The sequence below is a fragment of the Corvus brachyrhynchos genome, unplaced genomic scaffold (assembly GCF_000691975.1).
Source record: "Corvus brachyrhynchos isolate BGI_N302 unplaced genomic scaffold, ASM69197v1 scaffold317, whole genome shotgun sequence".
Taxonomy (NCBI): Eukaryota; Metazoa; Chordata; class Aves; order Passeriformes; family Corvidae; genus Corvus; species Corvus brachyrhynchos.
The window spans coordinates 600,367-614,086 of NW_008239295.1; the positions used below are offsets into that span (position 1 = coordinate 600,367).

General features: G+C 44.3%; 1 long non-coding RNA gene across 1 annotated transcript in view; it reads left to right on the forward strand.

The window, feature by feature from the left end:
• The first annotated feature begins 8,812 nt into the window (after positions 1 to 8,812).
• The window catches only part of LOC108448261, a 35,502-nt gene continuing 30,594 nt past the window's right edge, over positions 8,813 to 13,720 (forward strand). Inside the window, exon 1 of the long non-coding RNA XR_001864097.1 lies at positions 8,813 to 9,094. This is a non-coding gene — a long non-coding RNA (uncharacterized LOC108448261). The remainder of the gene's footprint in view (positions 9,095 to 13,720) is intronic.

Below are 13,720 nucleotides of genomic sequence, written 5' to 3' on the forward strand. Positions count from 1 at the left end.
AAATTAGTAGGGACCTGCACTCCTAATAGGATCTGCACCAGTTGCAAGCCTGGGGCCTCAGGGCAGAGCTATCAGCCAAGCCTGCTTAAACAGAGGTGGAGATCCCACTGCCTAACAGCCGTGCAGCCAGAAAACATCTGTATTTTCAACTGAGCATCTAAAGCTGGTTGCCTGCCTTTTCAGAAACAGCCCCTAATCCTATTTATGACCCCATGACTGACAGGCATCTGCATTCCAGACAAAGCACAGAAGAGTTCTCAATTACAGCAAATATGTAGAAAGTTGCAGCAGGTTATTTGCCCATTAGACTTCCCCCTCAGTGACTGTGGGAGTGCAAGGCATGTTGGTAAACCCTCCTGCTGCCCATCATTTGTCTGTCATAATGTGATCAGCCATTCATTCCTAATGAAAAGCTAATGCCTCGAGAGGATCCAAAGGTTGGAGTTCAGCACGGCTTCTTAGGAAGATAAAAGGGGCAGAGCTAATTCTGAACGGATGTCATTTGTGTTTCCATGTGGCTGTGCCTGCTTTCATCTTTTTTTTTAAACCTGTCCAGAGCTGCAGCCCTTCTCAGTGTTAAAGGATTTTAGTGTCACTGAGTTGCCTGATAAAGGGAAGCAGGAGTTTCTCATCTCTCTTGATGTCTTCTTTTGGGGATGGGGAGAGTTGGCTTCCAAAGGATCAGCTTGTGCCAGGCTCTGGCCTCAGCAGCCATGTAGCCATGGCCAGATCTATCCCAGTTCTGTTTTACATCATCCTATTCCCACTGCACGGGTGGGGAACTGTGATAGGAGGTGAAACACGACTGGGAAAAGTTCATCCACCTTGTCACTGCTCTATCAGGAATTCACTCCCCTGTTTCCCAGTTTGGTGCTCTCATGACTGCTGCTTTTCACCCACTGAAGGCATGAGCAAGATGTAGTAATTTGGGGTGTTTCCACTACAATTTCTAGGGGAAAAATAATGAAGTTTTCTTCCCTGTGCTGGGAAGAACGAGACAGGCATGTTCCCCTTGCCTCAATGCACTGCCTGGCCAGGACTAAAAGAGGATTCATTATTGTCTCTTCCAGGTGACCAGAGGTTCATATTCAGCCTTTACAAGAAATTGCATTTTGATTGCTTTTACTTTTTCTGTGCAACAGCAGATCACACCAGGGACAATTCTGTGATGCTGGTGATTCTGCTGTTCCCACTGCGGTGACCATTATTATGCTTAAAGTGTGCTGTTCTGGAATTTCATTGTAGATGGATCTTTGTGCATCCTCAGGCAAGAGTCTGCTCTGACTGCTTGATGCTGCAGCATAAACACAGGACGTTTCTGCTCCCTAGACAAGTACAGGAAGGAGGCTGGATAGTTCCTGTGTGGGAGCAATGGATAGTTCCCAAGAACAACCTGCACTTGCAAGATGCAGAGAATTTGGGATAAATTGGAGATCATCCCAACTGATGGCTGGATCCTCCATGTTCAGACATGGTTGACAGCTCAGTGGTGTTTTCAGTCCAAGTTGTTTGCCCATCCCAAAGCCTCACATCCAAAGGATCTGAGTTAATTCCAGGAAAACGTGTGCCCATTTCAGACATGAAAGACTGAAGGGAGGCATGACAGAGAGGAGCTGTGAGTGCATGTGTAAATGATAAGTGTCCCTTCTCTGCCCCCCTCCCAGCACCCACTGCTCTGGAAGACTCTGGACACCTTGACAAAATTTGACTCAAACCATCTTTTCTAACTGGTCAGCATGTCCTTAAGTAAACCTTAAAAGCACCACAGAATTAGGCAAGAGAGGAAAGAGCAAATCCTGACATCTCCTACATGTGCAATGCCTGGAGCAACACATGGAGGAGAATTAGGAAGAAACAAAAACATCTTGAATTTCTCCTTGAAAGTGTTTGCCACAGCTGGGCTTTGGCAAGTGGTAATGGAGGTTAACAACATCACAGGCCTCTGTAGATGAAATGATTTCTTTACTGGCCAATTGAATTTCTTTGAGCTTAGCAAACAATACAATAACAATACAATTAACTTTTAATAGAAGTCTCCAAATGATGCAATTCCATAATCCCTGAAATATTCAGGAAATTCAGGTGCAGCTCACCAAAGAGACTTAGCATCAGAAACTCTCAAAAATCTTGGCTTGAAAAGCAGGATAGGTGAAAGGATGAGAAGAGGAATTCAAATGCATTTTGCTGTTGGGAATCTGCTATGGTGTGTTTAGCACCCAGGGCATTTGACTTTAAAAACAATAATTAGATTCTCTGTTTCAGGAAGTATTCCCCAACTGTATCCCTTAGGTGCCCTGTGAAGGGCCAGGAGCTGAAATTCAGTGATCCTTGTTGGTCCCTTCAGACTCAGTGCATTTTATGATGCTGTGAAAAACGTTGTGACTCTCTGTAGCTCACATTATTTTATTAATAAGTGTTAAATAAATTACTGTTCTTCTGAATAGTTCTACAGAATTAAGAAGAGGAAGGCCGTTTTCCCTTCACTGCCTCCTCTCTTCGTTGCTCTGAGCCTATTGCATGTGGCCCTTTCTGTGGGATGCTTTTGGGGTGGGAAGAGGAGCAAGGAACAGGAGATGAGCAAGGAGCCCTTGTCTGAAACTTGTATGTACTTCATGAGTTACTGGATGGAAACCAAAGCCCCCATGAATTGTTTTATTACCTGAATATGTTTGATTTTTGCCTCAGTGATGTCCTAAACAATGAGTTTCATAATTCAATGAAATGGTGCAGAAATGTTTAATTACTTTGCTGCCACCTTGAGTCTTTTCCATTTAATAAATCAAAGTTTTATGTTTGTGGATTGCCTTGTACCCTGGATTTTAGTTTGGACTCTGAGGTTTAAGACGCTACCACTGAACAGAAGAGAAGCATTGTGTACTCCAAAAGTTTACAGACTGTCTGGCTGTTCCTTTGATGCCTTTCCTAAGGCTGTTTCCAGCTCATTTGGGATGTGGAATTGCAAAGGTTGTCCCTCAGTGTGCCTGGGGCTATTTGGTGACACTGGTAGATGATGTGACCTTGGTAAATCAGATGTGCCCAAAAATACAGTAGGGGCAAATAAATTAAAGCTGCTCATGGAATACATCTGCTTGTCCATGGTCGGTTAAAACAGCTCGATGTGGCATGAAACCTAAGTAAAATTAAATTCCTTCTTGTCTCTTGACCTGAACATATCAGAGCTTCAGATAACTATATATGGGAGATGGAAAAAATTCATTGCCTATAACAAATATTGTTTACAAAATTCTCTAAATAGGGCTGTTTTCCATTGCCAAATATAGACTCTTAAATGAAGCTGGAAAGCCAAGAGCGCTGCAGAACTGCCTTTACCATCTCTGAAGGCAGGAACTGTCACAGCAACCTCTTCCTTGGCTTGCAGCTTCACCTCTACCTTACCAAAGCCAGGGAGAGTTTTTCCATTGACTTCCAAGTTGCCTGGAACTGTCCTGGTCATCCAAGATGTGCACACTCATTTTTTTCTTTTCAGCCCAAAATATTATTTGTGACTCCCAAAAGGCAGAAAGCAGAGGATATTAAGCAGAGCTCTGATTGAAAGCCTTGACAGAGTAACTTCACCTTAAAACTGAAGCATCTATGGATCCTTAGGACCTCTGTTGTTTTTGGAATGATTTGGGCAGTTCTGAGCGTGATGAGGAGGAGCTGAATGCTCAGTGTCTGTGCTGAACAAATAAATCTGCCCCCAATGATGTTACAGAGGAGTCATTCCAATTTCACTGTTAATATCCAACAAAACAGTGTCATGCCTTGGAAACAGAGACATCCAAAAGCAATGGTCATGTGTGATTATTGTCATGATTGTTTTATAAATCCCCCAGAGAATGGGGAAAAGGATTCAGACTGGAGTGCTGAAAGTTGGAATAGGCAAAGTGGGAAAGCATCTTCTGTTCTGATAAGTGTGTACATGTTGGGGAGGCAGAAACATGGCCTTTCTGAGGGGTGGTGATCCTGAGCTGGCTCCCTGCCCTTTCCCATGAAATGCCAGGCATATTTAAGTTTATATAAATAAATAAATAAATTCCAGGTGAACTCCTAGTCCCCCTTGCAATAAATGTCAAACTCCCATGGATTTCCATCTTTAAAGAGAGCATAAATCCTTTTGTCTCATATTTGGAAAAAAAAAAAATCCTTACCATAGAGATGAACAAGACTAAGGCAGAGAGGGGAAATAAAACAGACACAAAATTTTAACTTAAAAAGAAGTAGAACTAATTTCACACATCTCCATTTCATAGAAAGGTATAATACTTCTGAAAATAAGGAAATTGCTATTTATTGGCCACTTTTTATAAGAAAACTTCTTCCACTCATTATGGGTCTGTAGGATTCCTCCCAAAGTTATGCATTTAATTTTGGAGAGAGACTCTTGACAAGGGCCTGGAGTGACAGGACAAGGGAGGATGGCTTCACGCTGACAGAGAGTGGGTTTAGATTAATAAGAGGAAGAAATTCTTCCCTGTGAGGGTGCTGAGGCCGTGGCACAGGTTGCCCAGAGAAGCTGTGGCTGCCCCATCCCTGGAAATGTTCATGGCCATGTTGGATGGGGCTCTGAGCAACCTGGGATAGAGGAAGGTGCCCCTGCCCATGGCACAGGGTTGGAACAAGATGATCGTTACGGCCCCATCCAACCCAAACCATTCTGTGATTCTGTGATGATTCTATATGACTTTTATGGATCAACATGAGAAACCCTTTTGCAGAAATTCCATCTCTAGTAGCAAATGAGGGGTTTAACTCTACCAGATCTCCAGATATCATTTCAAACCTGTTAGTGGTGTTGCCTCACATTGGTTTTGCACTGTGAGAAGCTAAACACTTGCCTAAGTCTTCTTATAAGTAGAGCCTTAGAATCGTTGGTTCAAATGACTCTTGTTTTTTTCCACTTCTGTTCTTGAAATCATACCTTAGTGTTGAGTTAGATAGAATACATGGCTCTGACCCCAGTCCATTTAGGTAATAATGAAAGTATTCTAGGGTATATTTTTTGTTGTTGTTGCACGTGCCTTTCCTAATTTATTTAAAACATATGAGAGATAAAATGTTTGAGTCACTCTAAAACAGGGACTATTTGTCAAACAAGACCTGACAGCAGGAAGGCTGCTGCCAAATTGGCAACTGGTGTCCAGGCTTCAGCTGGACTTGAATTTTCCTAATTGCATGTGTTGCTGGCAGCTGACAAACAAGAACATATCCAGCCATGTATCAGTTCTGTGCCATTCATTAATTTTCTCTCATGAGCCAGTGTGTGTCCCCAGAGACTTCCCCCTTCAATCAGATCATTGCCCTCTAAGGGATGGATTTAAAATGCAACTATCTGGGAACTTTGATGTATGCCCTTGAAGGAAAACTCCTTCTTGTGGAATGAAATGCTAGAGACTGATGTTTTCTTGTCCCTCAGCCTCTTTCCTCCTCCAATCAAACATCAGGTATAGAAGGCAAGTGGGCAAACTGCTTGTGGGGAGCTGCTGCTTCTCCACTGGGTGCTTTTTCCCAGGAAAAATGCACAGCATGCATAGATGTGGGGCTCTGAGGTCAGCCCTGCAGATCTAAGAGCAAGGCTTTCCCTTTGGTCTTTGCATCTGGGCTGGGTTCTTGCTAAAGCACTTGGCCTGTGGATGAGCAGCCAATCCGCGATGCCCTGCAGTGCAGGAGGCAGCCAGGAGTCTCTCCTGCACAGAGCTTGGAATTACCAAGTCTGTCAGGACAAGTGGCCAGGGCAGAATGGACGCTGCCTTATCTAACTGATTGCACTTGGAATGGCTTCATGCTTCACAGTGCTTTACAGATGCTTTTTGAGGGAGTTTAAGCAAAAGACAGCTACCAGAGGATAAGCTGTTTCTGAAGACATTTGGCTCTTGCAGCAAATTCACTTGCCAAAGAAAACTCTGTATTCCATTTCTGTGAGAACCCCTGGAAACATTTCTCCTGCTGTTGTCTGCTCCTCTCTGCTTTCTCAAGCAAGTGACTATTGTCTTCATTAGACAGGAAATCTCTTCCTTAGCCTCTTTTTTTTTCTCCATCAGGGCTGCTTCTTTTGCCTCCTTGCTTTTCCTTTTGCAAATATTACAGGTTTCTGCTGCCAGCTACTTTATCTCCTTCCTTATCGTGCTGCTTTTCAGCCAACAGCCTTTCCAGAAACCTTTTTTACCTCTGGAAATCGGTGAAGAGACAATTTCACATCATCTAAAACAGTGACCAGACAACTGTATGCTAAAGAGCACTTCCATTGTGTGCAGAGCCTTGTTGGACGCACCCCTGGCTCCAGGAATTTGCACACCGGGCATCATTAGGTATGTGCCACCTAATGTGGCATATGACAGCATTTGATACAGGAAAAAAGATGAATTTTTAAGCTCCAGTACAATAAAAACCCCAAATTCTTATGTCTACACATATTCAAGGGAGCACAAATCCAGCTTTTACACAATTAAACTGAACTTTAAAGCAAGCTATAAGGGGATTTGTTCTATCAAAGCATGGAATAATCTTAATCTGCCCTCATGTCTAGGGACACACACACACACTGTGAGCTGCTTCATGTTAAAGTAATGAAGAAAACTATTTTAAAACTTTTCCCCTTTCCAGCCAGTAAATCTTTTGGTACCTAATTTTTTAAGGAGTGTGTCTGTGGAAAGGACAGTCTGGCTCAGAAAGCAAAAGGTTTCAAACTCTCTGAAGTGCCTTATCCCTGTTTATCTGCTACCTCACCCAGAGATATTTAAAACAATCATTGGAACATTTCCTGTCTGATTTTCTTATCCCTGCATGGTAAATTCTTCCCACCTGTACTAATGCCTTAAAAGGAACATTTGTTTTAACGGCAGGGTATAAAGAAGTCCCCTTAAGTGGTTGCCTTTGAATTTCTATTATTAAGAAGCCTTGAGATGATAAACTTCACCCCATTAATTGATTGCAGAATCCACAAATGCTTACCCTCTTGGTAATATTTGAAATGCATAATATGAAATTCAAAATTCAGGTTCCAGCTGCCATGTGTTCGACATCCATCACTCCACCTGATTTTCCTCATGGTTCTTCTTGGGTGTAGGACGCAGACCATGGATCCCCTCTAATCTCACTCCAACATTACTGCTTCTCCAGTGTGAACGTAGCATAAGGAAAATCAGATTCAGGTCTAGATATACATTAAGAATTCAATTTTAAGTTACATCTGGCAAGCTTTCATGGCATGTCAATAGCATGTAATAAGTCATGCTAATGACACACTGTAAAAAAGCTACAACCCACACAAAACACGGAGTGGGAACTACTTCCACTAAGCAGAGGGAACTGGGGTCTGGTGTCACCCTCACTGAGATGACTGGCACAGAACAAATTAGTGCTGTAAGTAGGAGCAGAATGAGTCTCATGACATTTTCAGGACATTTCAATTAGTGGGGAAAAAACCCACCATGTTTCCTGAAATATCCTGCAGCAAATGAAACCTGTGGGGCAATTCCTCTGGTGCTAAGATGTTTGAGAGGGTCACAGCCCCCTGTGTCTGGAGGCAATCAAAGATGAGTGGTTTATGGGTTGTGTGCAAGCCTGAGTTATTGCATATACAGGGGTTTATTTGGTGATATGAATTTAATGAAGTTTTACAAAGTAAAATATCTCCAGTATTGACCCTAATGTCGATTTCATGTTTGTGAAGACACAAGCAGAGCATAGAGTAAACTCAGTGTCAGGAGGAAAATGACGGCATTGGGAAAACAGCTAAGATTAGCTTCTAATCACAGGAGAAAATATGAAAAAAACCCCCTAGGGTTTCAATTCTTTCAGCATTTAACTAGTTATATGATTCAATATGAGTAAATAAATCCCATCAGCAACACCATATCTTCATCTTTCTTCAGGAGGATTGGAACAAGACAGTCTTTAGGGTCCCTTCCAACCCAAACCACTCCCTGATTTTATGATTCTATGAGTCTGTGAGTCTGTGATTCTGTGATTCTTTGATACTGTGATTCTGTGATTCTATGAGTCTATGAGTCTATGATTCTGTGATTCTATGATTCTATGACTCTGTGACATAGAAGAGCTACTTCAGAGCAAGCCTGAGCCCAAATGCATTACCTATTCGTATCCCGTAACTGCAGAAATCCCCTCCCGACTGTCCCAAAGTCATGATGCCACCTCTCATGACTGAAAAGGATCATCATGTGTGTTGTTTTGGGGGCCTTTGTGGTGGACAAAGGTCTGGGGACACCACAGAGGCTCCAGCTGTCCTATGCACCCACGCTGTGACAATCTTGGGCAGCAAAGCTAAGGGGAAGCTCTCTTTTGAAACCCTCTGATACTGATTTGGTGTCTTCAAAGTCTCCTGTGCCCTGTCATTGGGATGTTTCTGCTCTTACTGCAAAATATTTGACACTCTGTGATTCAGTTATAGAGGAGAGGGGAGCTGTAAATCCACAATTTGGGTTATTTTTGCTTGTTTTGAGCAGTCCAAAGTGCTTTGGAATTGTTTCATTTAGATGGGCACCTATTGTGGGTATTATGCTGAACAAACAAAATAGAAATATCAGAGTGAATACATGAGCAATGTTTCTTGCAACAATTTGAGATTTTTTTAGGGCACATTTTGATTCTTTTCTTTCCTTTCTGGGCTTGTAGAATGTATGCTTCAGTGGTCAGACTAACTCACCAGTGATGGTACCTCGCTCGTTCTGTGATGGAGCTGTCACAAGCACACTGCAGGAGCATCCCCTCCCTGGATAACTCTGTGCACCTCAGGAAAACAAGTCCTGCAGGCTTGTGCACGGCTGCACAGACTGAAGTCCACAGCAGTTCTCACATGCTTAGAGTTAAGGACATGCTTCAATATTTCCAGGAGCAGGGCCTGCCTTCTCCCAGTAGGGAATTGTGCTCTTCCAGAGGCTTTTGCCCCAGCGTGCTTGTGGAAATCTGTCCCTTTAAGTCTTGCAGAGCTGAACTGCTCCAGTCTTCCTGTAGCCATTTTGCAAATGCTGACTGCTGGGTGCCTGTTCTGGTTAGTACCTGTCCTGCTTTTCCACATGTCTCTTCTTCCACCTCTGCAGCTCACGTGTGATGATCCAAAAAGGCTCACACAGAGGTAAGTCTGGCTTTTCTTTTGTGTTTGATCATGGCGAAAATGCTGTAACACATCGTTTGTGGTATGAATGTCCACAGCTTTGAAAAATTGTCTCTGTTCTCTAGTACTGAAGAGCAGGGTCTGTTCCAGGATGCAGCACTTTGCCAGATTACACTGATTAAGCAGACTCCTGAAGGCTCCTTCTCTTGCAATCTGAAGGAATATTTCTATTTTTCTCTCTAGTTGAGGCAGTTTCACTGTCAGTGGTAAATGCTTAAAACAGGTGCCACACAGTTGCCTTGTTTATTGCGTAAATAAAGTTCATTTTGCAGTAGTCTTGGATTTGAAAATACAAGGCAGAGGTAGCAGCTGAAGGTAATAAGAGGTACAGTAGCTCAAGGAAATGTGATGTGTCAAACTGATGTCAATTTTCAGACCTCTGTCATGCACTGAGTCCCTAAACAGCAGCAGTGAATGTTGCCACCCTTGATACATCCCATATTATGTCAGCTAAAAATCTGGATGCCACTGAATGGTTTAAAACTAGTTCCTGAAGGGTAATATGGAATAATACTGTGATAATGAGGATACTGGAATAATAACTTTGGAATAATAAAGAATAGTATTTGCAAGAAAAGGAAGTAAATTTGGAAGCCTGATTTCCATCACAGACCAAAACTTTTAATTGAAAGAGCTGACAGGCTTGCCTACAAATTAAAGTAACAGCAGGGGATCTACACAGTCTTTTTCTGTGAATGTAGTTAGCCTGCAGGAAATTCATAAGTAAGCTCAGGAATCTACCCTTTTCTTCCGGAATGCCAACAGCTTATCCCAGGGAAAAATGTGAGTAGTGGCTATTGCGTCATGAAGCAGTCAGTTGTTACACTGCGAGATGACAGTCTTTTTCTGCTTTGTGCTTCTTCCAGGCTTTGCAGGGGATTTAGGAAGAGCTGTTAAAACTGTAAGGCAGGAAACTACAGAAGTTGTCCCTGTTCTGCATTTTTCATGTACCACAGTCTGAAAAAAAAATCTAAACACTGCAATAGTGAGGAATGCTGAGCTGGCAGAAAGTAGAGTGCAGGGATGCAGACAGAATCAGTGCCTGTGTCCTGTGCTGCTACAAAATGTGGTGCTTGGGAAGTACTGAGAGTGTTTTCAGCTCCTGAGCCTGGATCTTGTGACCTGTGATTCTTCTGTGGTGGTTTGAGTGTTTGCAGAGATCACTCTCAAGCAAAGGTGCTGCTGACAGATGAATATTTAGCCCCTTGCAACAGCCATAGTGACATCTTGACTGCCTTGTGTGAGTTGTGCTTCTGAACTGACGTGCACGAGAGCTCTGCAATCCTGAACTGCAGCACAGTTCAGTCTGTGCTCTGCCCTGGGTCAGCCACTACTCAAACACAGTCCCGGAGTCCCAGGATGGGTCAGGCTGGAAGGGACCACAGCGGCTCATCTGGTCCCACTCCCTGCTCCAGCAGGGCCATCCCAGAGCACACAGCACAGGATTGTGTCCAGAGGGGTCTGGAATATCCCCAGTGAGGGAGACTCCACACCCTCTCTGGTCTCTGTTCAGGGCTCAGTCACTGCCCAGGGAAGAAGTTCTGCCTCCTGTCCAGGTGGAATTTCCTGGGCATCAGTCCCTGCCCGTTCCTCTGGTGCCATGGCTGGGCCCCCCGGAGCAGAGCCTGGGCCCTGCTCGGAGCCCTCCCTGCACACAGGGACACCCAGGGCTGAGGGCCCCTCTCAGCTGGGGCTCCTCTCCAGGCTGGACAGCCCCAGCTCCCTCAGCCTTTCCCTGTCAGGGATGCTCCAGGCCCTAAATCATCTCCTCAGCCTCTGCTGGCCCCGCTCCAGGAGCTCCCTGTCCCTCCTGTCCTGAGGAGCCCAGGACTGGACACAGCACTGCAGCTGTGCCTCCCAGGGCTGGGCAGAGGGGCAGGATCACTCCCTGACCTGCTGGCAATGATCTTCCCAATGCACCCCAGGACACCACTGACCTTCTTGGCCCCCGGGGCACTGCTGGCTCATGGACAGTCACAACAATCTTAAATGGTGGGCCCACGGTGGGTGGGTTTTCTTCTTGGAGCAGTGGAAGTGGTTCAGCTGGACACTGGGACAGAATGGGAGTGCTCATCCCTGCAGGATGTGACATGCCCCTGGGTTTTGTGAATCGCTTCAAACCCCATCATCAATGGAGTCTGCTTTCTCAGCCTCATGCTTTTGGTGCAGGTGCCTGCCGTAGGAAGATTTTGGACTCGCAGCCCAAATGTTGCCTTTATAGGCAGTAGAAAGCATTGTCTGGTGCAGAAGAAACGCCTGTTTCCAAGTGCATGCAAACGTGTTTTGATGTGCTGCCTTCCTACTCCTTGGCTTGTGTTATGGGAACAACATCAATATAGTGGGAAATCCTTTTAAAACGTCTAATATTTCATTGCTACTTTGAAGACTGCTGCCCTGGCCTGTGCGACAGAGCTGTGCTGCCATCTCAGAGGAATGTGACCCTGCCTTTCTCCACATGTAGCCTCCCTGGCTGAGGGCCTGTTCTGATCAAGCAGACGCTGTCTTTCCATTCAACCACCTTTCACTCAACCATTGAAGAGAACTTTGTTCTGCCTTGCTGTCCAGCTGTTATTTTACAGCTCTGTGTTCCCAGATTAAGGAACTGGTTATATTTTTAACTCCCAAAATGTCTTTCCCATTAGCGCTTTCCCACTTGATCTGCGTGGGTGGCCTTCAGCTCCTCGGCCCCAACTAACGCTTAACCTTAGTCGGTCTTCCAGAGCTGGTTTATCCTGTCCCCTGCCCAGCCCAGGAATGGGTCATTGTCTTGCACCCAATTTGTCATCTCTATTGTAAACTGCACATTTGAGGATTGGCATTTTGTCCCCACTGCCAAATATCCAAAGAAGTTGTCTCTTCCCCCCTCCTCGCTCTCTCCCCTCCCTCATTTGAGGCTGTTTGCCCTGGGATTTCCATCTCTGTCCTGTGAACCCTTTCATTTTCGGTCAGTGTTGACAGCTTTAACTTCATTTTCGGAGTTCACACGTGTGCTGCAAGCACCTGGGACTTCCCCTTGACAGGACATCTGAATTTGAAATGCTAGGATGTGTAGGTAAACCATACTAGGTACAAGTCTTCCAGCCCATGGGAGGCTTCTGGAATTGCAGAGTCCATAAAAAAATAGTAAAACTCCCATGGAGTAAAATGGAAATCAATAACTATATAAATGTATATTTACCTGTGATGAGCAATTCTTTTTTTATTATTTTAAGGGAAAACTAATTCCATTAAGGGCTAGATTCATGTTTTCTGGGCACTTCACTCTGACAGTCCCAAAAATCCCTCTCACTCAGCCCAACCCCCTTTCTCCTCATAGATGGTTCCTACTTTTAGCCTATGAGTGAATGGTGGACCAGGAGACAAAGAAAGTGGTCTGCAGATAAGGTTGTTATGCTGACAGAAAACAAGTCAAAGCCCTCATTCTGTCCTTCTTTTTAAGTCTGTGTCTCGGTTTTGAAAGACAGGTGTCTGCTAAGGAAGGCAGAGGCCCCCCTTGAAGTGGCAGATATAACCCATTTTCCCTCCAAGTTATTATATTTTGAAATCAAGGGCCTTTAGGCAAAGATGTGGGAAATAGGAATAACAGTTCTTTACTATATATATATATATGTATATAACCAGTCAAACAAAACAACAACAACTATGGCAGTAACAGCAATCACAAACCCAGTGCCAGCCTTCTCGGCTGTCAGGCTATTTCCCCTCGGGTGCAGTTCCGCTCGCAGCCGGCAGGGGCGCTGGCGGCTCCCGGTGAGCCCGCCCCACTCCCCTTTTGTCTTTCTTAAGTACAGCTATTCGTCCCCTAGCAACATGCATATGGGAGAAAATTCCTTTAACAGGAAAAAAACCTAAGGCTAAACTAAAACCCCAACAGTCTGATGGAATTCATCACTCCCAAAGACAGGGGTGCCCTGCCTGCAGCATACAAGCTGTATCCAGCTGGCCGAAACATTAATCTCAGAGTCTGGTTTTTGCCACCTTTTCTTTAGAGTCCCTCACATTTGAGTGACAGACTAATAAGTTCATCTGGAGAACTAATAAGGACAGAACAAGAAATTAACTGGGAGGGAAGAGAGATGTGAAAGCAAGTGTTAGTGCTGTCCTGACTGCAGTTTGCCAGCTGCAGTGACAGATATTGGTTCTTTTCTTTTAACACCTCTGGATCTCTGCAGTGAAGGATGCTCACCTATCCTGACATCGAGGACGACATTAAACAGCATTTAAGTCTGTGCGTTTGCTCTAAGTCTTCCATAAATTTTGAAGCCATCTAGCAAGGACTTGGAAAAGCTTAGGACTTTATTGTAGCAACTTGCTCAAGTCTTGGATGGGGTATATGGATGGTAGGAGGGATAAATTCAGATAAATAGTTTCTTTGGACATGTCACTAAAATATTCACCTGCAGTTATAGCAGCCTTTAAGCAGCTATTGGAAAAAGAGGTACAAGGAAAGGAGAAAGTAATCTCACATCACTACCTTAAAGATTCTCTGCTGCCTCAGCACCTTTTAGGAAGTGCTGCTGTCAAACCCCTCATTTGAAGGGAAATGTCCAATTTGCCTTCAGACATTGGGGTGGTCACCTCAATCAC